This window comes from Eptesicus fuscus, chromosome 1 (assembly GCF_027574615.1).
Source record: "Eptesicus fuscus isolate TK198812 chromosome 1, DD_ASM_mEF_20220401, whole genome shotgun sequence".
NCBI classification, from domain to species: Eukaryota; Metazoa; Chordata; class Mammalia; order Chiroptera; family Vespertilionidae; genus Eptesicus; species Eptesicus fuscus.
In genome coordinates, this window is record NC_072473.1 from 30,741,244 (window position 1) to 30,762,665 (window position 21,422).

Consider the following 21,422-nt stretch of genomic DNA (forward strand, 5'->3'; position numbering starts at 1 on the left):
AATGTAAATATATGAAAGTATAGGTATTTTTAGTGGATTTGAACTTCTTTTGATGTCAAAGTAGTATGCATTAAAAATTTTATGTATTTGATTACTTTTGAAGTAAAGGTTATTCAAGAATGCTTTATTTTATACCATATATGCTTTCTGTAGAAATATATCAATTGCAGATATATTAGACACATTTTTAACATAAAAATACATGATTTCAATGGAAACTGGAATGAACATACCATTTCAAGATTATTGTGAAATGAAATTTTTCAGGGTTTGAATAAATTCAGATATATGGAGAAATTTTTAAGGACAGTATTAGATCAAAAAAGTTGTTAATGTAGTGATGATATGTCAACAAGTTTAAAATAAAAACATTTAGAATAAATAAATAAGTTGTGCATTATGTAGATATCTAAATTTGCCATTTGACTAAATTTGTTATTCCAGATTAATATAATTCAACAGCAATTTATTGAATATATATGTAGAATGTTTTCTGTATCTCTTTCTCAATTCTAAAAAACTTGATCCTATTTTTTTCTTGCTTCCAGGACCCTATCATGTATTTAGGTTAAAATCTTACCTAATAATAGAGTAATATGCAAAGTGACCCCACCTTTGTTATGCATAAGTCACGCCCACCAGCCAATCAGGAGCAAATATGCAAATAACCCAACCAAGATGGCTACAGCCACTGAGAGCGGGAGGGTTTCCGCGGTAACAACAGAAGCCAAGCTTTCTGCACCTTCTGTTGCTGGCCTAAGCCTCCACTCAAGGCTACAAAGTTTCAATTATAGAAGGTAAACAAATTCAAACAGAAATGGCGGCAGAACTGAGCTTGAGAGAGCAGGCCAGGGTTGCCCACAGCCACTGGGGAAGCAAAGCTTTCCGCACACCCTGTCCAGGTCCACCCGCTTAAGGCAACAAAGTTTCAATTATAGAAGGTGAATTAACTCCAACAGAAATCGCTGCTGGCCGCGGAGCAAGCAGCAGGCTTGGCTTTGCTCCAGGCTACAAAGTTTCAATTGTAGAAGGTAAATAAATTCCAGATACCAGGACCTCCGCTTGGGTCGCCAGGGGGCGTGGCCAGCCTGCAAACCACCACAGGCCCCTCGCTCAGGCCACCCCACGCCCCAAGGGAACCCCCACTCTTCAGGGCAAACCAGTCAGCCCCCACCCATGCACCAGGCCTCTATCCTATCTAATAAAAGAGTAATATGCAGATTGACCATCACTGCAACACACAATATAGCTGCCCCCATATGGTCAAAGATCCTGCCCCCATATGGACACAAAATGGTCACCACAAGATGGCCAGCATGGGAGGGCAGTTGGGAGGCACCAGGCCTGCAAGGGAGGGCAGTTGGGGACAATCAAGCCTGCAGGGGAGGGCAGTTAGGGGTGACCAGGCGAGCAGAGGAGGAAAGTTGGGGGCAAACAGGCTGGCTGGGGAGCAGTTAGGCATCAATCAGGCTGGCAGCGGAGTGGTTAGGGGGTGATCAGGCTGGCAGGCAGAAGTGGTTAGGGGCAATCAAGAAGGCAGGCAGGTGATCAGTTGGGAGCCAGAAGTCCTGGATTGTGAGAGGGATGTCTGACTGTCCGTTTAGGCCCGATCTGGGATCGGGCCTAAACGGACAGTCAGACATCCCTCGAGGGGTCCCAGATTGGAGAGGGTGCAGGCTGGGCTGAGGGACACGCCCCCCCTTGTGCACGAATTTCGTGCACCAGGCCTCTAGTCTATATATATAAAAGGCTAATATGCAAAGTGTCCCCTTGGGAGTTTGACTGGGGGACTGGGAATTCGATCGCTCGCTATGACATGCGCTGACCAGGGGACAGCGCGGAACATGGAGGGCAACTAGCAGCAGTGGTGGGGCACTGAGGGAGGGAGGGAAGGAGGAGGTGGGGAGGTGGAGGGGTAAGGGGGACTTTGAGATGGTGGTGAGTGGGTGGGCAATGAGGGAAGGAGGAGGTGGGGAGGCAGGGAGGCAGGGAACCTGATTGGCCCTGATCGCAGGCCAGGCCTAGGGACCCTTCTTGTGCACCAATTTTGTACACTGGGCCTCTAGTATTCTATAAAATTCTATTTTCGTACTAGTATCACTGTCCTAAAGTAGCTCTACTTTAGAACAGCATGGATCAGGATATACAGACAAAGCAGGCAAAGACCCAAGATGAGGAAAGAAATAAAATAAATTTGCTGAAAGCTCTTAGGAAGAAGTGGCTATTTCATATACTTTATTATAATCAGAAAGCAAGTCATCAGTAAATGTTACTGCATTATTGTAATACTAGAGGCCTGGTGTATGAGATTTGTGCACTGGGGGGGGGGGGCGGGTCACTCAGTCCAGCCTGTTTCCTCTCACAGTCCAGGACCCCTTGGGGGATGTCTGCCTGCCAGCTTAGGCCCAATACCCCTGGGGATTGGGCCTAAGCTGGCAGGCAGACATCCCTCTCATAGTCCAGAGCTCTTGCAGTCTGGGACCCCTCACTCCTTACCTGCCCACCTGTAGTGGAGGCAGGAGAGTCTCCTGTCACTGCCGCTGCACTCACCAGCCATGAGCTCAGCTTCTGGCTGAGCAGCGCTCCCCTGTGGGAGTGCACTGACCACCAGGGAGCAGCTCCTGCATTGAGCATCTGTCCCTTGGTGGTCAGTGTGCATCATGGCGACCAGTCATTCTGCCATTCAGTTGATTTGCATACTAGCGACCAGTCATTCTGCCGTTCAGTTGATTTATTATATAGGACTAGGGGCCCAGTGCACAAATTCATGTACCTTGAAAGGAACTGTGGGCCGTAAAGTTGCAGTGGGCACAGGAGCAGGACTCGGCCCATCCTCTGCACCCCCGCCCAGCCCCTGCCACCACAGCCCCCGGTCCCCTGTCTGCCAGCAGCCCTGCTTCTGCCACCGCTGTGACCCCACTCGCACCGACTGATGGCATGGAGCAATTGGAGCTGGTGCCAGCAGCGGTGCGAGCAGGGCTAGGGCCATCAGTGGGTGCAAGTGGTAGCTGCTGCCTCAATTGCCCCTCAGGAGCAAGGGGAGGTGGAGAAGTCCTGAGGGACAATCGGGGCCAGCGGCCACCGCTTGCACCTGCTGACAGTGCTGAGCGATTGGCGCCAGCAATGGGTGCAAGCGGCTCTGAGGCCAGAAGCAGGTGTGAGTGGGGTCACTGCCCGCAGCAGGTGCAAGCGCCCAGTGGGACCACAGTGCACGGGAGCAATGAATTTTCAGTAACCACCAGAGGCTCACCCTGATAACAGTCACCAGCGCCCCGCCTTGGTCTGGTGGCCCTGTTCACCTGCTCCACCACCCCGCCACAGCCAATGCTGGCCATGTTCCTCACTCTGCTGCCTGTTGCCAATGCCCACCATGTTCCATGTGCGCCCCCTGGTGGTCAGCACATATCATAGCAACTGGTTGTTCTGTTATTTGGTTGTTCTGCTGTTCGGTCTATTTGCATATTAGGGTTTTATATATATAGATTTAATTTTCCCAATAGCCTGATGAGATCAGAATATCATTTCTCCTTATTACCCTCAGTTTACAGATAAGGAAACTGTGCGTTTTTTTCCAGACACTTTTCTATGTGAATTTTAAAACTCATTTAATTCATTCCCAAGGAAAGTCACATTCAGATTATGATTGGAACTCAGTTAACTTCAGAATTACTGACTTGCTATTCCTAATATAGAGAAAAAGTACCATTATGCGAGGATGTATATGTGAAGATATTATATGCAGCCTGATTTTTAATAGTAAAAAAAATTGGAAGTGATCTGAATAACCATCAATAGAGGGATATATTTTGGTATATCCAAACCAAAGATTTTGTAATTTTAGTAAACATAATGCATTGTATCTGTATATCTTGACCCAGAAGCATGTCCAAGATATTTTATTAAGTGCAAGTGCAATTTAAAGTGTAGTGTGTGTAGTATTACCCCATGTTTTTAAGTGAAGGGTGTGGAAAAGCACATACAAGATTGAGGACATTGGTTATTTCAGGGGAGTGCACATAAAGAGGAGTTGGGAGATGATTATTGTTCATTGGTTATATATTTCCTTTTTATACATATTAGAATGATCATATGTTATATTTGTAATAAAAGAGGAATAAATCATAATGTATTTTTAGAAACTAAAAGGAACATCAAAATATTATAGTAATTTTCTCTAAGTGGTAAATCATGGTTGTTTGTATTTTGCACATCTTTTTAATTTTGCAGTATGAATAAAAGTTATTTTATTGAGGAAATTATACCTGCCTCACAGGGTTGTTGTAAAGGTTAAATGAATAACAAACGTGAAGCCTGTGATAGTTGGCAGACACTTAATGATGAAAGCTGCTTTGGTCATAAGGGTAATAGTTCAGAAGAGAAATAATTTGTATTTAGTTTCAGAGATAAGCAAGGTGGCATTTGAGATGGGCTTTGAAGAATGGGTAAAATTTCCACAAGTGAATGTGTGGTAATGGGCAAGGAGATGATAAACATAGGATGTGTTTAGGGAAATTGATTGCAAGAAATGTGTTTTCAAAAATTGATATTAAAGAAAAGAAAAGGGGATGATCAATGGTAACTTGAAAAAAATTACTGGGTCCAGGAAATGTGTTTTAGGATAGGGTGAAACCTAAGAATGTTTGGAAGAAGAAAAGAAACAGAGATTGAAGATAAAATTTGAGAATCAATAACTCATTGTTGAAACAAGTTATGGAGAATGCAAGTAGAGATAGTATCAGGGTATGATTACAGATATAACTCTGGCAAAAAGTTGGTAGACTTTATTAAAGACAGAATAAAAAGAAAGCAGGATGCAAAGTAATTTTAAGAATGAGAGATAGTTCATATTAGAAATTTTTTTTTCAAAAATGAAAAGGCAAGAAAATAAGAAGGCTAGGGTGGGGTTGGATACTTGGAAGGAAATCAAGTAATCTTGGAACAATTGCAATGGAGAAGACCACAGAGAGTTATTAGGGACTAGAGGCCCAGTGCACTAAATTCGTGCATGGGTAGGGTCCCTAGGCCTGGCCAGTGATCAAGGCTGATCAGGGCCTTCAGGCTGCCAGCCAGAACCTTCCTTCCAGCTGACAGCCGGGGCCTTCCTTTGTTCCATGCCACTCCCTGGTGGTCAGCGCATGTCATAGTGGGCGATCAAACACCAGGTCTCCTGGTGGAACTCTTGAGGGGACACTTTGCATATTAGCCTTTTGTATATATAGATGCTTAAAGGGGCTGTTAATCAGCAGCAAAAACCTAGCTGATATCAAAGCATATAGTCAGCATGGTAAAAAGTAAGAGTGAATGACAAGCATCATCCACAGTTGGGAATTAGTGTGGCAGGGACTGCTGCTGGTGGTCCTGCAATACTACTCTCCCCTTTCTCTGTAGTAATAGAACCCATGATTTTTAGCTGGACACATAGATACTCAGAATAAAGCTACCTTTCATAGTTTTCTTTGCAATTAGGGAAGGCCATATGACTCTTATCTGACTGAGATGGGAGCAGAAGTGATGTACACAAATTTCAGGTTGTATCTTTTAAAAAATGGTATATCTTCCCTTTCCTTTCAAGCAGATATCAAATGGAGTGAAGATATAAGGTGGGCCATATTGGACTATGTGGATGAGAAAAGCATTATAAAAATGATACACCATAAAGATAGGAATAATTTTGACATGACATAACTTCACAGAGCAAGGCATATTTAACTTAAGGGGAGTGATGCCACCAAATGACCATGTATGTATTTCCTGACTTTGCTCCTCCTTCTTCAGAAGTATAACTAACAACTATTCACCAATGAAGCACCACTGAGAGAATCATGAAACATGGAAGTGAAGCTGAAGCACCCCCTGTATCACAGAAAACAAAACAAACTGCATTAGAAGGGTAAGAGAAACTGCTACAAGTTGACAATTTTTTTTCTCCTCCAGGCCAGTGCAGAATCATGTGGTTCTTTCTCCCATGAGCCACTGGTTCCTTCAGTGGAAAAAGAGAACCCAGATATGACAACCAGAACTCCCTAGCATTGTGGAAGGCCCTATTCTGACCTCACAACACTGGGAATTGCAGGGGACTCTGTGGGGTTCAATCACTAGGAATATTACTATGACATAGAGGGATGGAGGGACTTGCAACAACCAGTAAACAGATCTTGACCAACCAAGTTCATACCTGCAGACCCCAAGTAGTAATCCCAACCAGCAGTTTGAATCATCTGCTGAACCAAGTCAGTACCACACTCTGACCAGGGGACATGATGAGATGCAAATCTACCTGATTCAGATCCTCAAATGAGGAGTTTTGCCAGCCCTAGAGCCACACCCAAGCAATGAGCTGAGTCATAGCCCCGTTCACTGAGGAGAGTGTCTCCCAGCTATATATGACTAGAGAGGTTGGCAGGAACACCTGGAAACTATGTGGGCCAGCATGACTCCAGATGAAAGGTGGGTGGGCAGAGCTGACCACCCTCAGAGTAAAGCCACTATGAGGAGAGGAAAGTTTCCCCACTATGCACAGACAGGGGAAAAGATTCATAGGGAAGTCTGAGGGTAGCCCTTAGCCCTGTCCAACTGCAGAGCTTGTTTGGGAAACTGAGAGTTGCTTGGAGCTATCCCTCCTTTTCCCACCCAGGCAAGGGAGCCACATCCTCACCCATGTGGCTCCTGGCCCCATCTAATCAGAAGGGTTGACAAGCAGTGCAGCTCTGTGGCACTCAAGCCAAAGGAAGGGCAACCAGAACTGATAGTTTGCAGCACAAAACCAGTAGTCCTGTTTATCTAGGGAACATCGAGTGCATGTTGGCTTGAATTAAACAAATAAACAAAGAGCTTTACTGACTTTAGAGCTACTTCTGTAGTTGTTCCCAGGCTGGGAATCTAATTCATAACCCTGCTCATCACTGAATACAGCCTTCTGTCTGACCAGGGAACCTAACAAGAGCACATGGGAAGCTGCATCCAACAGCCCTACTTGCAATGAAATTTGAACAGAGAGCACATCCTGTGGTTTTCCCCATTTGCAGAGCAAAACTGGTGGCCTGACCTGACTATGGAATTAAGTGCAAACTCTTGCTGGATTTGGATCCTCAAACAATAAACTCATACAAGCCCTGGGTACCATATTGATGCCATGACAGAGCAGGAAAGCCAATTCATAGTACCATTACACTTAAATATAGTACTCAGTCCTGACCATCTAGTAAGACTGACCAGAGAATGCAGGAAACTGTCGAGTCATGGGTAGCCTCACTTGGGTAGGGAACCAAGCAATCAATCCTATCATCCAACTGTTCTCAGCCAGTGGAACAAATCCCGATCCCAAACCTCAGAGCTCAAAGAGTTGATGTGCCCCAAAATAGACCATAATAGCAGGCTCCACCTGCCCAAGGGCATTACCAGCAGATATGCCTAAGGACACAAACTCAGATGACTGGTGAAATCTATCTCTGCCAAAGCAAACCTGTAAAGTCTGGAAGAGGTTCCCTATTACTCAAATGCTCAGATACCAATATAAAGAATCAAGGATCAAGAAAAAAACAGGTAAATATGACATCACCAGAAACAACTAATAAAGCTCTAATAATCGGTCTAAAAAGAAATAGAAATCTATGAACTGTCAGGCAAAGAATTTAGAACAATCCTCTTAGTTTAGTGAACTACAAAGAACACACAACTAAATGAAATTAAGAAAACAAGACATAAACACAATGACAAGTTTGGCAAAGCAATCTATCCTAATATATAAAAAACCAGGGGCTGTCATGACCGAAACAACTGTGCAGATGACCGAACAGCAGGCTGTGTGGGGCAACCAGGCCAGCAGGGGGGCAGTTGGGGGTTACCAGGCCAGCAGGGGGGGGCAGTGAGGGGAAACCAGGCAGGCAGAGGGGGCAGTTAGGGGTGATCAGGCAAGCAGGCAGGTGAGCAATTAGGAGCTAGCAGTCCTGGATTGTGGGAGGGATGTCTGACTGCCGGTTTAGGCACAATCTCTGGGAGTGGGCCTAAACCGGGAGTTGGACATTCCCTGAGGGGTCCCGGATTGGAGAGGGTGCAAGCTGTGCTGAGGGGAACCCCCCCCCTCCATGCACGAATTTCATGCACTGGGCCTCTAGTGTATATATATACATATCTATATCTATATCTATATCTATATCTATATCTATATCTATATCTATATCTATATCTATATCTATATCTATATCTATATCTATATCTATATCTATATCATCTATATCTATATCTATATCTATATCTATATCTATATCTATATCTATATCTATATCATCTATATCATCTATATCTATATCTATATCTATATCTATATCTATATCTATATCTATATCTATATCTATATCTATATCTATATCTATATCTATATCTATATCATCTATATCTATATCTATATCTATATCTATATCTATATCTATATCTATATCATCTATATCATCTATATCTATATCTATATCTATATCTATATCTATATCTATATCTATATCTATATCTATATCTATATCTATCTATCTATCTATCTATCTATCTATCTATCTATCTATGCCTAAGTGACTGTTATGACCAAACAACTGAATGACCTGTCAACCCATCACTATGATGAGCACTGATCACCAGGGGGCAGACACTCAATGCAGGAGCTGCCCCCTGGTGGTCAGTGCACTCCCACAGCAGGAGCTCTGATCAGACAGAAGCCGGACTCACAGCTGGTGAGCGCCACTGTGGCAGGGCGAGCCTCTCCCAACTCTGCAGCAGTGCTACCTAGTGGTGGCTGCAGCAGCAGGTGCAGCAGGGCCAAGGTGAGTGGGAGCGGCACAATGTTTGGCCACCTGCTGCTTAGCGCACTGCTACATCCCTCATACCCCATAAGTCTGCAGTTAAAATATCTGGAGAACAGTTGAAACGCGGACACTCGGAGTAACCAGGAGCCTGATATCACCACTGGGCTCTTGGAACTCTGTCTTGGGCGTCGAGATCAAATCTCATCACTTACTGATTACCCCGGAGCTACAGAGGAAGGCAGCAATATAACAGTCACCACAAGGTGACTGACAATCCGGGTAAGAGTCAAAGAGAGACGAATCTGAAGGGTGGGGGGCACCCCTGCCCCCCAAGATCCCCAACTTTGTATTGTTCACCTCAGAGTGTCTCTGATCCGGCTCCAAGCAGTGGAAAGCATCCAGCAAGGCCCATGGCATCCACTGGGGACCTCCCACCAGCAAGGCATGACCCTGGCCGCAGAAGGGACATTTGGAAATATTTTTTCAGAAAGCTGTGGGGAGGAGGGCAGACGCCCCATGTGACTTCCCAGCAGCTTACAGGGACGTGGAAACTCCCCGGGCATGTGGGCACGGGATCCTGATTTCCTTTCAATGGGCACAAATCTGTACACTGGGCCACTAGTAGAAACCATAACAAACAAACAAACAAACAAAAACCAACAGTAACCTAGAGTTGAAAAATACAGTCATGTGTCACTCTATGATGGGAATACATTCTGTGTTATACTTTCAAAAAGAAGAGGCAGTGTTGCTTTTGCCCCAGTTGTCTTACAGGATGTTTAGTGAAATAGTCTTTTCAGTTTTATTTAAATCCCTCCTGCTCCCCCATAGGCCTCAGACATGAGTATTTTAGTGTCCAACCTAAGAAACAAATAAGAATTGGAACCATGATATTAGACTCAGAATTGTTCTTTCCTGCCAATGATTAAGGATTCATTTTCAATCAAGAAATTTTGCCCGGTTATCTTTGCCTGTAGACAACAAAATTACCCAAGAGATAATTGGATTCCTCTGCAAATACACATCTGTCAGCCAATCTCACCATTTCACTAAATGTGCTCAGAAAAATCTGAATTGTAGCTTAATTTTAAAATCTGGTCTATCTATTCTCACCTTTTCATATAGTCTGGAGTGGAAGCAGTAATTGGAGTTGAAAGTGGCCCTGGGATGGAAGGACATATCCAAAACAGATGATGCCAGGGTCAGAAGGGCAAGCTAAGCCTAAAGCCATGCAGGGTATCTGACACCCAAATTGCTAGGAAGATAATAAAGAAGTATACTATTGCCAGGAAGGGTCAAAGACAGGTTTTGAAGGCAGAGTAGTGATAGCACCAAGAAATCTGACACTAGAGAAATGAGCACAAGTACAGGCAAGTCCAGCTCAAACAGGGAGGATCCAAAACAGTTGTCTAACATCAGTTAATGTTTGCTGCTTCCTTTTGAGATACAGTGAGGGAAAGATCAGTTTAATATTTTACATGACATTGTGTAAGTTTAAGGTGTAACACATTTTGACCTGCTGTGCTTATATATTGCAAAATGATTACCACCACAGTGTTAGCCAAGAACACTGTGTCCCTTTTTATTTATTTAAATTTTATTTTATATGTTAATATGGTTTTAAGGTTTTCTCATATGGTTCATTCACATTACTTGTTTATATACTGCTTAAGTATTTTATCTTTTTGGTTGCTTTATAAATTAAAGTTTTCATTATATTTTCTAATTGAGTTGATGAGCTATCAGACAGAAGTTTTGCGACTATCATACCTGGAAACAATAAACTATGGAATGGCTTTTTATGGTTTATTTCTTTATTTTATAGAAGAAATCCAAAGGTAGACCTTCTAGTGCTGGTGTGATTGCTGAATAGTCATAAGAGATCCAGGCAACTTCTGCTCTGGCATGCTACAATATGCTACATGGATTGTTCCAAATAACTGCACCAGCTCCATTTTTCCCAACATGGTAGTTCCATTGCTCATCTTCAGATAGCAGGTATCCTATATCTTCATTATTCACCACAAGAAGGGGAGGGAGGACAAGATGCTTTCTGTAAAACCTGGCCATTTTTCTTTGTCTCATTGGCCAGAATTTAGTTAAATAACTGCTCAGAGCTTTAAAGATGCTGCAAGATGTCTTCTCTTCAGAGAGGTGGTTTACTTTTGTCCACTTCAATCTACAGCCACAGATTTTTCTGAAACACAGATATTATATCCGTTCATTCACTTACACCCTTCAGTGCCTTCTGCACCATGGTATCAAATATCCTGCATTGGTTTGGTCCTGTCTCCTTTCCAGACTCTTCTGCTTCTCTTTTCACCTTGCTTTCTACACTCAAAACACACTGTCTTTAAGTTATTCAACACTCCATGGGTTCTCTTACCTCACAACCTTTATCCATGATGCTCTCTCTGCTTTGGATGATCTTTCCTCCAGCTACCACCCCAAGCCAACCCTCACTTACCTTTCGAATCTCAGCTTGGAGTTACTTTCTCAGAAAATCTTCACTATCCTCCCAGAAGAGACCAAATTTCTTCTGTTGTATGGCTTCATAGTACTTGTATTTTTTTATGTCATAACATTAATTTTAGTTTGCAAATTTATATTTGTGTGATTATCTTAGCTGTTTCCCCCAGTAGATTATAATTCCACGAGACCAGAAATACTGTGTATTTAGCTTATTAGTGTATCCATAGTGCCATGCACAGTGCCTAGAACATAGTAGGTGATTAATAAACATTTTTGAATGAATTAATGAAATCTACCACAAAATTATACCTTGTATATTTGCTGATCAGGAGCTGAAATAGTGATCCCTATAGTTTTTCAGGTCCATAATTTTAAGAGGTCACTATGATCAAAGAGTGGGATTTAGGAATTTAAGAGTAAAATGAACATAGTTCTGTGAAATAAATTTTAGGGTGTGGCCAAGGTAATATGTTATTAACATTAAGTGAAGATGCAGATGTTTGGAGTCACACAGCTAAAAAAGAAGCAGCCCAAATGTCCATCAATAGAGGAGTGGATAAAAAGCTGTGTTCTATTTACACAGTGGAATACTACTCTGCTATAAAAAATTTAAAAAAAAAAAGGAAATCTTATTCTTTGTGGCAGCATGGATGGACCTGGAGAACATTATGCTAAGTGAATTAAGCCAGTCAGAGAAAGACAAGTACTTATGATTTCACTCATATATGGAATCTAATGAACAAAACAAACTAATAAGCAAAATAGAGACAGACTCAAAGATAGAGATCAGGATGACAGCTGTCAGGGGTGAGGGATGCTGGGTGGGGGTGGTGATGGAGGGATTGAGCAAAAAGGAATGCAAAGAGAAAGAACTCATGGACACAAACAGCAATGTGGTGATTGTAGGGGTTGGGGAGAAGGAAGAGGAGGGTACAGGGGGAATAAATAGTGATGGATGGAGACTTCACTAGGATTGGTGAACATATAATACAGTATACAGATGATGTGTTTTATATCTGTGCACCTGAAATCTATATAATTTTGTTAACCAATGTCAATGCAATAAGTCTAACTTAAAAACTTAAAAAGAATTCTGAGATAAAGCATTAGATAAATTGCCATAGCTGTGTCTATGATGATATTTGTGGGGAAGAGAAAATGGCTGTAAACAAACTACCACAGTCTTCAATAACTGTGAGACTGTGATTGAGGGATAATAAAGGAATCGAAAGGGAAGGGAGGCAGGAGAGGATGTTATAGTTACATAGCAAGCATTTAAAAAAGTGGCAAGATTGTTGCAGAAATGTGGAAGGATAATCATCTAAAAGTGACAACAAGAAGAATGCTAATCCTGTGTCACATCCCTATGACATGTGTACTATCCTCTCTAATAAAATGGTAATATGCAAATTAACCATCACTCCGCTACATAAGCCATGCCCACCAGCCAAGCCACGCCCATCAGCCAATCAGGGCGAGTATGCAAATTGACCCCATCCAAGATGGCTACAACCACAGAGAGCAAGGTTTCCCAGGTAACAGAGGAAGCCAAGCTTTCCAATAGCCGTTGCAGGCCTAAGCCTCCACTCAAGCTACAAAGTTTCAATTATAGAAGGTAAACAAAATCAAACAAATGGCGGCAGAATGGAGCTTGAGAGAGCAGGCCAGGGTTGCCGCCGGCAACAGGGGAAGCAAAGCTTTCCGCACACCCTGGCCGGGCTCACCCGCTTAAGGCTACAAAGTTTCAATTGTAGAAGTGAATTAACTGCCACAGAAATGGCTGCCGCCCCTGAGGGAGAAGCAGGCTTGGCTCTGCTCCAGGCTACAAAGTTTCAATTGTAGAAGGACAATAAATTCCAGATACCAGGGCCTCTGCTTGGGTTTCCAGGGGGCGTGGCCGGCCTGCAAACCACCACAGGCCCCTTGCTTAGGCCGCCCCATGCCCCAAGGGAACCCCCACCCTGATCCGGGACACCCTTCAGGGCAAACCAGCTGGCCCCCACCCCTGTACCAGGCCTCTAGCCTATCTAATAAAAGAGTAATATGCAGATTGATCATCACTGCAACACACAATATAGCTGCCCCCATGTGGTCAAAGATCCTGCCCCCATGTGGACACAAGATGGCCACCACAAGATGGCCAGCAGGAGAGGGCAGTTGGGAGGCACCCAGCCTGCAAGGGAGGGCAGTTATGAGGGACCAGGCCTGCAAGGGAGGGCAGTTGAGAGGGACCAGGCTTGCAAGGGAGGGCAGTTGGAGGTGATCAACCCTGCAGGAGAGGGCAGTTAGGGGTGACCAGGCTGGCAGAGGAGGGAAGTTGGGAGCAAACAGGCTGGCAGGGGAACAGTTAAGCATCAACCAGGCTGGCAGCAGAGTGGTTAGGGGGTGATCAGGCTAGCAGGCAGAAGCGGTTAAGGGCAATTAGGAAGGCAGGCAGGCAAGCAGTTGGGAGCCAGCAGTCCTGGATTGTGAGAGGGACTGCTAACTGTCTAACTGCCCATTTAGGCCTGATCCTGGTGGGATCGGGCCTAAACTGGCAGTCAGATATCCCTCCAGGAGTCCCAGATTGGAGAGGGTACAGGCTGGGCTGAGGGACAACCCCCCGCCGTGCACGAATTTCGTGCACCGGGCTTCTAGTAAGAGAATAAACAAGAACGTTGAAATGAAAGTGATGTCCCCTTGTAATAGCCAAGTTTCAGGCAAGACCAGGTGGCAGAGAACGAGTTTGGAGAAGAGGAAAAGAAGACAGGGGAGTTTGGTTATGATAAGAAGAGGATTTTAGAGCACAATATAATCATGGGAGGAAGGGCAACAGTAGGAGGCTGAGTCGGTAGAAGAATAAGAAAAGAGATAGGTAGAAGAGTAATGCCTCTAGGGATTTGTATGTGGATCAACAGTCAAGTAGGATTGCAAAGAGGTATTTTGAATTAAACTAAGTTCAAGACTCCTGACAAGTATAACCTGAGACCCATTTGGTATCAGAGGAATACTTAGTCCATTTGTCAGTGACTTAGGCATCAGTCTATAGCTTTTCCTCAGAAGCCAAACCAAAAGTTTGAGAGGAATTGTGTTGATACCCCCAAAAGTTTAAATGATTCAAGCTCAGGTGGTTAGGAATGAAGATTGCCATAAAGAGAACATTGTTATCCAATAAACTTTTTTGCTGCTGACCTCACATTTACAATGTTGAAATATCCTATATAATAAAATCCTAATATGCTAAGTGGCCAGTCGTCTGGTCGTCCAGTTGGCCGTTCAACCAATCAAAGTGTAATGTGCTAATGATATGCTAAGGCCACTCAACCACTTGCTATGACGTGCACTGACCACCAGAGGGGTGACAGTCAACCAGTCGACCAGTCACTATGATGTGCACTGACCACCAGGGGGCAGATGCTCCAACTGGTAGGTTAACTTGCTGGGGGGTCCAGCTGATTGGGACTGAGACAGGCCGGACATGCCCTGGAGCCCTCCCATGGTCCCTCCCTGGTTGGACAACCTTCCACGTCCCTTCCCAGCCCCAATCGTACACTGCTGGGGTACCTCTGCCTGGCCTGTACCCTCTTACAATCCGGGACCCCTCATACTTCATTAGTGTAATATGGCACTAACTATAAGGTACACCATTATTTTAGATATACTAAGAAAGAAAAAAATGCTATCAAATAGCCTATGATACAATGTTTCTTTATCACTTAGAAGTTAGATTTTTCACTTATTTTAAGAAATCTTTTAGAGTCATTCATACAGATTTACATTATATATCACTTTTATGCATACATAGGAATAAAAATACAAGAAAAACACATGTAAGGAATCCCTAAAACTTCTTCATATTCAGTCTAGCTCTTTTTTTCAGTCATATTTTGACTCAGAATTATTAATGTACATGTAATTTTAACACAGAATCATTCTCTATGTCATCAAGAGTACTGACACTCCTTCTGCAAGTCTTGATGCTGGCAGTTACTCCTCCAGTGATACATATTTGATTTATAAATATCAAATATACACCCTACTGTTTTATTTCCATACCTTTCTGAGTACAAAATAACATTTGTTCTGATGCTTAGTAGCAGTGTAATCTTTTTGAAGATGTTTTAAATAGCAATTATCTCAACACATGTACTAACAACAATGCATATAATTCAAGTGTTGATATTATGAACAGTTATGACCCTATTTACACATGTACATGCAATGACAACTATATCACAATAGCTACTTGGCCAACATTGGTTGTAAGACACATTTGTTGAAGGTAAACCCTAATGTCAGAGATTTGTCACAGCAAAAGTGTGACATATAGTGTGTCTAGGAACTAATAGAATATGGTATTTACATGAAAATTGATCCTAAGAGGAGAGAATTGATCCTAAAAAGAGAGACCATGAACACTTACTAAGTTGAACCAAGGCAGTGAATTAAAATCATAGGGAAGTGATGGCTTGGAATGCCATGCTGATTGTCACTCCAAATGTCCTTTGGATCATTAACCTTGAATTCCTGAATCCCAGGGTGATGGGAACTACTCTTAATGCAAACATTAGTGAGCAACAATCTATTTGATGAGACTAATAACACTGTCATTTGTGGTGACAAGAGGCATTACCACAGCAGACCTAAGAAGGAGAGATGTCTTATTAAGTAGCTAACCCAAATCCATTTCCAATGCCCTTCCCCCTTGAAAATTCCCATTATAGAATCTAGAAAGCCAAAACTCAGTTTCCCATACTCACTTGTAGATCAATGTGACAATGTGACTCAGTTACAATAGTGAGACATTAAACAAATATCTACTGCCACTGACCCCTTTTTTCTTTCTCTCTGCCTTGAATGTAAATATAATGTCTGGAGCTTCAGCAGGCATCTTATGACATTGAGACAATGTACATGAAGATTGTAGTAACAATAGCAGGTCAGAAAAAAAATCGAACTTCCTTGGGTCAGATGGCATAAACACTAAATCAACACCAGCAACAAACTACCTGTAGACTTGTTTTTATGTGGGGGAAAAAGCCATTATTTGCTTAAACCCCAATTGGTTGTTTTGGTACTTTCATCTGAACATATGTGTCATTAATATACAGGCTAATGGCAGCTGCCACTGAGTAGCCAAAGGTTCTAGTTTGTGGAGCATGTGATATAACATCCACTTCCCCCACCAGGAATTCAGAGTATCTGAGAGAAAATCGTGGTCAAAAGTTCCTGCAAAATGGCCATGGATATTCATTGTGGATTCTCTAAGGAAACATAGAAAACCATTATTAATGTTAGTCTGTATCATTTGAAAACACAAACAAATCTATATAATGAAATGAAGTGAGTATGGACTATGTTTGCAAACAATAAAAGTGTTTGAAATTAAATGGTATATTTTCTGAAATGAAGTGCTCAAATAAATTCCAAATGCTTTCAAAAATAAAAATACCTATGACTTACCTAATGTTTCCATCTTGAACTCTCAGATATAATTTATTGTTCCAGAAATATGTTAATTACATGGTACACAGATTTGCATTTAAAATTCAACAAATGTGCCACAATCTTATTACCCAGCCAGCTTTGAAAATGGAGCTTGTCACATACCTCAGAAACTAAGGAGCCTTGCTGAGCCGGGACCATTTCTCCCAACTATTGCCTACATTGCAGGAGAATGAACATATTTGCATTCTGCAACATGACCCTACCAACAAGAAAAAATATCCTGCTTCTCTACATAAAATTCTAGCTTGAAATAGCCTAAAATTAACAGATTAATATTCCATTGTACACCACAATGCAGATTTATTTTCAAAATATCCTTCATATAAATTACATTTGAGCAATATTAGGTTTCAAAAATATAAAAGGCTGGGGAAGAGAAGATGGTAGCCGAATAGGCAGACCTTTCGTGCACCTCCTTTCAGGGCCAAACTGGAAATAAAACTAAATTGGGGAACATTCACCTGGAATTACCAACTGAGATCCAACAGTGAAGGAGACTTACATCAAGGAAGGACAGAAAATACCTGGAAAATACCTGGAATAGTAGGAAGGGCAAGGTCGTGGGAGGTGACCCAGCTTCCATGGGCAGCAGGCTGAGAGTGAGGAAGGATCTCTCAACTATGGGAAGGTTATTTCCCTGAGAATATCATGACCAGGAACCCAGGCTGGACTCCACAGCCCAGAGCTCCAGAGCCAAGACCAGTGGCCCACATAATATCCAGCTGTGACAGGCAGCAGGACTTCTAGCTGCCTGGGAGATGGGAGCTACTACTGGAGCCAATTGGAGAAAATGCTTCAATTTGTTGTTGTTGTTGTTGTTTGTTTTTAACCCGGAGCACAGGAGTTTCATTTGCAGCTACTCACCTGAGGCTTTGGTGTAGGAAGGATGGTGCGAACTTGAGGTGCCAAAGGAGAGGCTGGGGTGGGAAGTATTGGGGGGAGACATGGAAAAGCAACAGCTAGTAGTCCTGCATTTGGTCATTACCCCCCACCACCAAACCAAAAGAGCCATTTTTCCTGAGAGGTGCTAGCAGTTCAGGAAAAGGAAAACACACACACACACACACAAAACAAACAAACAAACAAAAAAAACCCACCCTAGGTAATACAGCCTGCCACACAATCAGGAGCCCTGCCTGCCAAACCCTGCATCTTTTTTTTCAACTTTTTTTTATAGATTAAGGTATTACATGTGTCCATATCTCCCCATTGCCCCCCAACTCCATTCCTATACATGCCCCCAGCCCCCAGTGTCTTGTGTCCATTGGTTATGCATATATGCATGCATACAAGTCCTTCGGTTGATCTCTTACCTCCCTCCCCCTCCCCAGCCTTCCCGCTGTAATTTGACAGTCTGTTGCTTCTCTGCCTCTGTATCTATCTTTCTGTTCATCAAGTTATAATGTTCTTTATTATCCATAAATGAGTGAGATCATGTGGTATTTTTCTTTCATTGACTGGCTTATTTAGCATAATGATCTCCAGTTCCATCCATGCTGCTACAAATGTTAAGAATTCATTCTTTTTTAAAGCAGCATAGTATTCCATTGTGTAGATGTACCACAGTTTTCTAATCCAGTCATCTGCTTATGGGCACTTAGGCTGTTTCCAAATCTTAACTATGGTGAATTGTGCCGCTATGAACATAGAGGTGCATATATCATTTCTGATTGGTGTTTCTAGTTTCTTGGGATATATTCCTAGAAGTGGGATCACTGGGTCAAATGGGAGTTCCATTTTTAGTTTTTTGAGGAAACTCCATACTGTTCTCCACAGTGGCTGCACCAGTCTGAATTCCCACCAGGAGTGAAGGAGGGTTCCTTTTTCTCCACATCCTCGCCAGCACTTGTGGTTTGTTGATTGTTGATGATAGCCATTCTGACATGTGTGAGATGGTATCACATTGTCATTTTGATTTGCATCTCTCTGATGATTAGGGACTTTGAGCATGTTTTCATATGTCTCTTGGCCTTCCTTATGTCCTCTTTTGAAAAGTATCTACTTAAAAAAAAAAAGAAAAGTATCTATTTAAGTCTTTTGCCCATTTATTGATTGGGTTGTTTATCTTCCTTTTGAAGGAAGAGAGTGGGCATCCCTGTCTTGTTCCTGTTCTTTTGTTAAGTTCTATGAGTTCCCTGTAAGTGTTGGAGATTAAACACTTATCTGAGATAACATTGGCAAATATGTTTTCCCATGCAGTGGGCTTTCTTGTTGTTTTGTTGATGGTTTCTTTTGCTGTGCAGAAGCTTTTTATTTTGATGTAGTCCTATGTGTTTATTTTTTCTTTAGTTTCTATTGCACTAGGAGCTGTATGGGTGAAGATATTGCTTCAGCAAATGTCCGAGATTTTGCTGCCTGTGGATTCCTCTAGTATTTTTATGGTTTCCCGTCTTATGTTTAAGTCCTGTATCCATTTTAAGTTTATTTTTGTGTATGGTGTAAGTTGGCATCAAGTTTCTTTTTTTTTTTTTTTTGCATCTATCCAACACCATTTATTGAAGAGACTATCTTGACTCCATTGTATGTTCTTGCCTCCTTTGTCAAATATTAATTGAGCATAGTGTTTTGGGTTGATTTCTGGGTTCTCTATTCTATTCCATTGGTCTATAAGTCTGTTCTTGTGCCAGTACCAGGCAGTTTTGAGAACAGTGGCTTTGTAATACAGCTTGATATCTGGTATTGAGATCCATCCTACGCTCCTCTTCTTTCTCAGGATTGCTGCAGCTATTCGAGGTCTTTTGTTATTCCCGATGAATTTTTGGAGAGTTAATTCTAGGTCTGTGAAATATGCCATTGGTATTTTAATGGGGAGTGCTTTGAATTTATAGATTGCTTTGGGTAGTATGGACATTTTGATGATATTGATTCTACCGCTATGAACGAATTGTGCCGCTATGAACATAGAGGTGCATATATCATCAACACAGTACGCTCTTCCATCTATCTCTTTTTTCAATGTCCTGTAGTTTTCTGAGTAGAGGTCTTTTACCTCCTTAGTTAAGTTTATTCCTAGGTATCTTAATTTTTTTGGTGCAATGATAAATAGGATTGTTTTCTTAGTCTCTCTTTCTGTAAGTTCACTGTTGGTGTATAGAAATGCCATAGATTTCTTGGCATTAATTTTATATCCTGCTACATTGCCAAATTCATTTATTAAGTCCAATAATTTTTGATGGAGTCTTTAGGGCTTTCTATGTACAGTATCATGTTATCTGCAAATACTGACAATTTTACTTCATCTTTTTCAATTTGGATGCCCTTTATTTCTTCTTCTTGTCTGATCGCTGTGACTAGCCCTTCCAGTACTATAGAACAATAGTGGTGAGAGTGGGCATCCCTGTCTTGTTCCTGTTCTTAGGGGAAATGGTTTTAGTTTTTGCCCATTGATTATGATGTTGGCTCAGGGTTTTTCATATATGGCTTTTATTATGTTGAGGTATGATCCTTCTAGATCCACCTTGCTGATCAAGAAGGGGTGTTGGATTTTGTCAAATGCTTTTTCTGCATCAATTGATATGATTTTATCTTTCAATTTGTTTATGTGATCTACCACGTTTATTGATTTGCGGATACTGTACCATCCTTGCATCTCCGGGATAAATCCTACTTGGTCATGGTATATGATCTTTCTGATGTACTGCTGGATCCAATTTGCTAGAATTTTGTTGAGGATTTTGGCATCTATGTTCATGAGGGATATTGGCCTGTAATTCTCTTTCATTGTGTTGTCTTTATCTGGTTTTGCTATTAGGGTAATGCTGGCTTCATAGAAGGAGCTTAGAAGTGTTCTTTCCTCTTGAATTTTTTGGAATAATCTGGGGAGGACAGGTTTTAGTTCTTCCTTGAATGTTTGGTAAAACTCCCCTGTGAAGCCGTCTGGACCTGGGCTTTTGTTTGCTGGGAGTTTTTTGATGACTGCTTCAATTTCTTCCATGGTTATCAGCCTATTGAGATTTTTAGAATCTTCCCGATTGAGTTTTGGAAGGTTGTATTTTTCTAGGAATATGTCCATTTCCTGTAGGTTTTCTAGTTTGTTGGAGTAGAGTTGCTCATAGTATTTTTTTTTTTAACAATCCTTTGTATTTCTGTGGGGTCTGTTGTTATTTAGCCTCTTTCATTTCTGATTTTGTTTATTTGGGTCCTTTCTCTTTGCTTCTTGGTGAGCCTGGCTAGAGGTTCATCAATCTTGTTTATCCTTTCAAAGAATAAGCTCTTGATTTCATTGATCTTTTGTATTGTTTCTTTGGTCTCTATGTCATTTATTTCTGATCTGATCTTTATTATCTCCTTCTTTCTGCTCACTTTGGGCATTTCTTGTTGCTCTCTTTCTAATTCTTTGAGTTGTAGAGTGAGATGATTTATTACCATTTTTTCTTGTTTTTTGAGGTAGGCTTGTAGAGCTATAAACTTCCCTCTCAGGACTGCTTTCATTGTGTCCCATAGATTTTGGGTTGTTGTGTTTTTGTTGTCATTCATTTCCAGGATGCTTTTAATTTCTTCTTTGATCTCTTTGGTAACCCAGTCATTATTTAATAGCATTCTTTTCAATTTCCAAGTGTTTGAGATTTTTGGATTGTTTTTATTGTAGTTTATTTCTAATTTTATGCCATTGTGGTCTGAGAAGATGCTTGATATGATTTCAATCTTCTTGAATTTGGTGAGACTTTGCTT

The 21,422-nt window shown here is 41.9% G+C and overlaps 1 pseudogene; it reads right to left on the bottom strand.

The window, feature by feature from the left end:
- LOC129148891 (60S ribosomal protein L23a-like) overlaps positions 1-17,733 on the bottom strand; it is a 33,893-nt pseudogene extending 16,160 nt beyond the window's left edge.
- Positions 17,734-21,422: the final 3,689 nt, after the last annotated feature.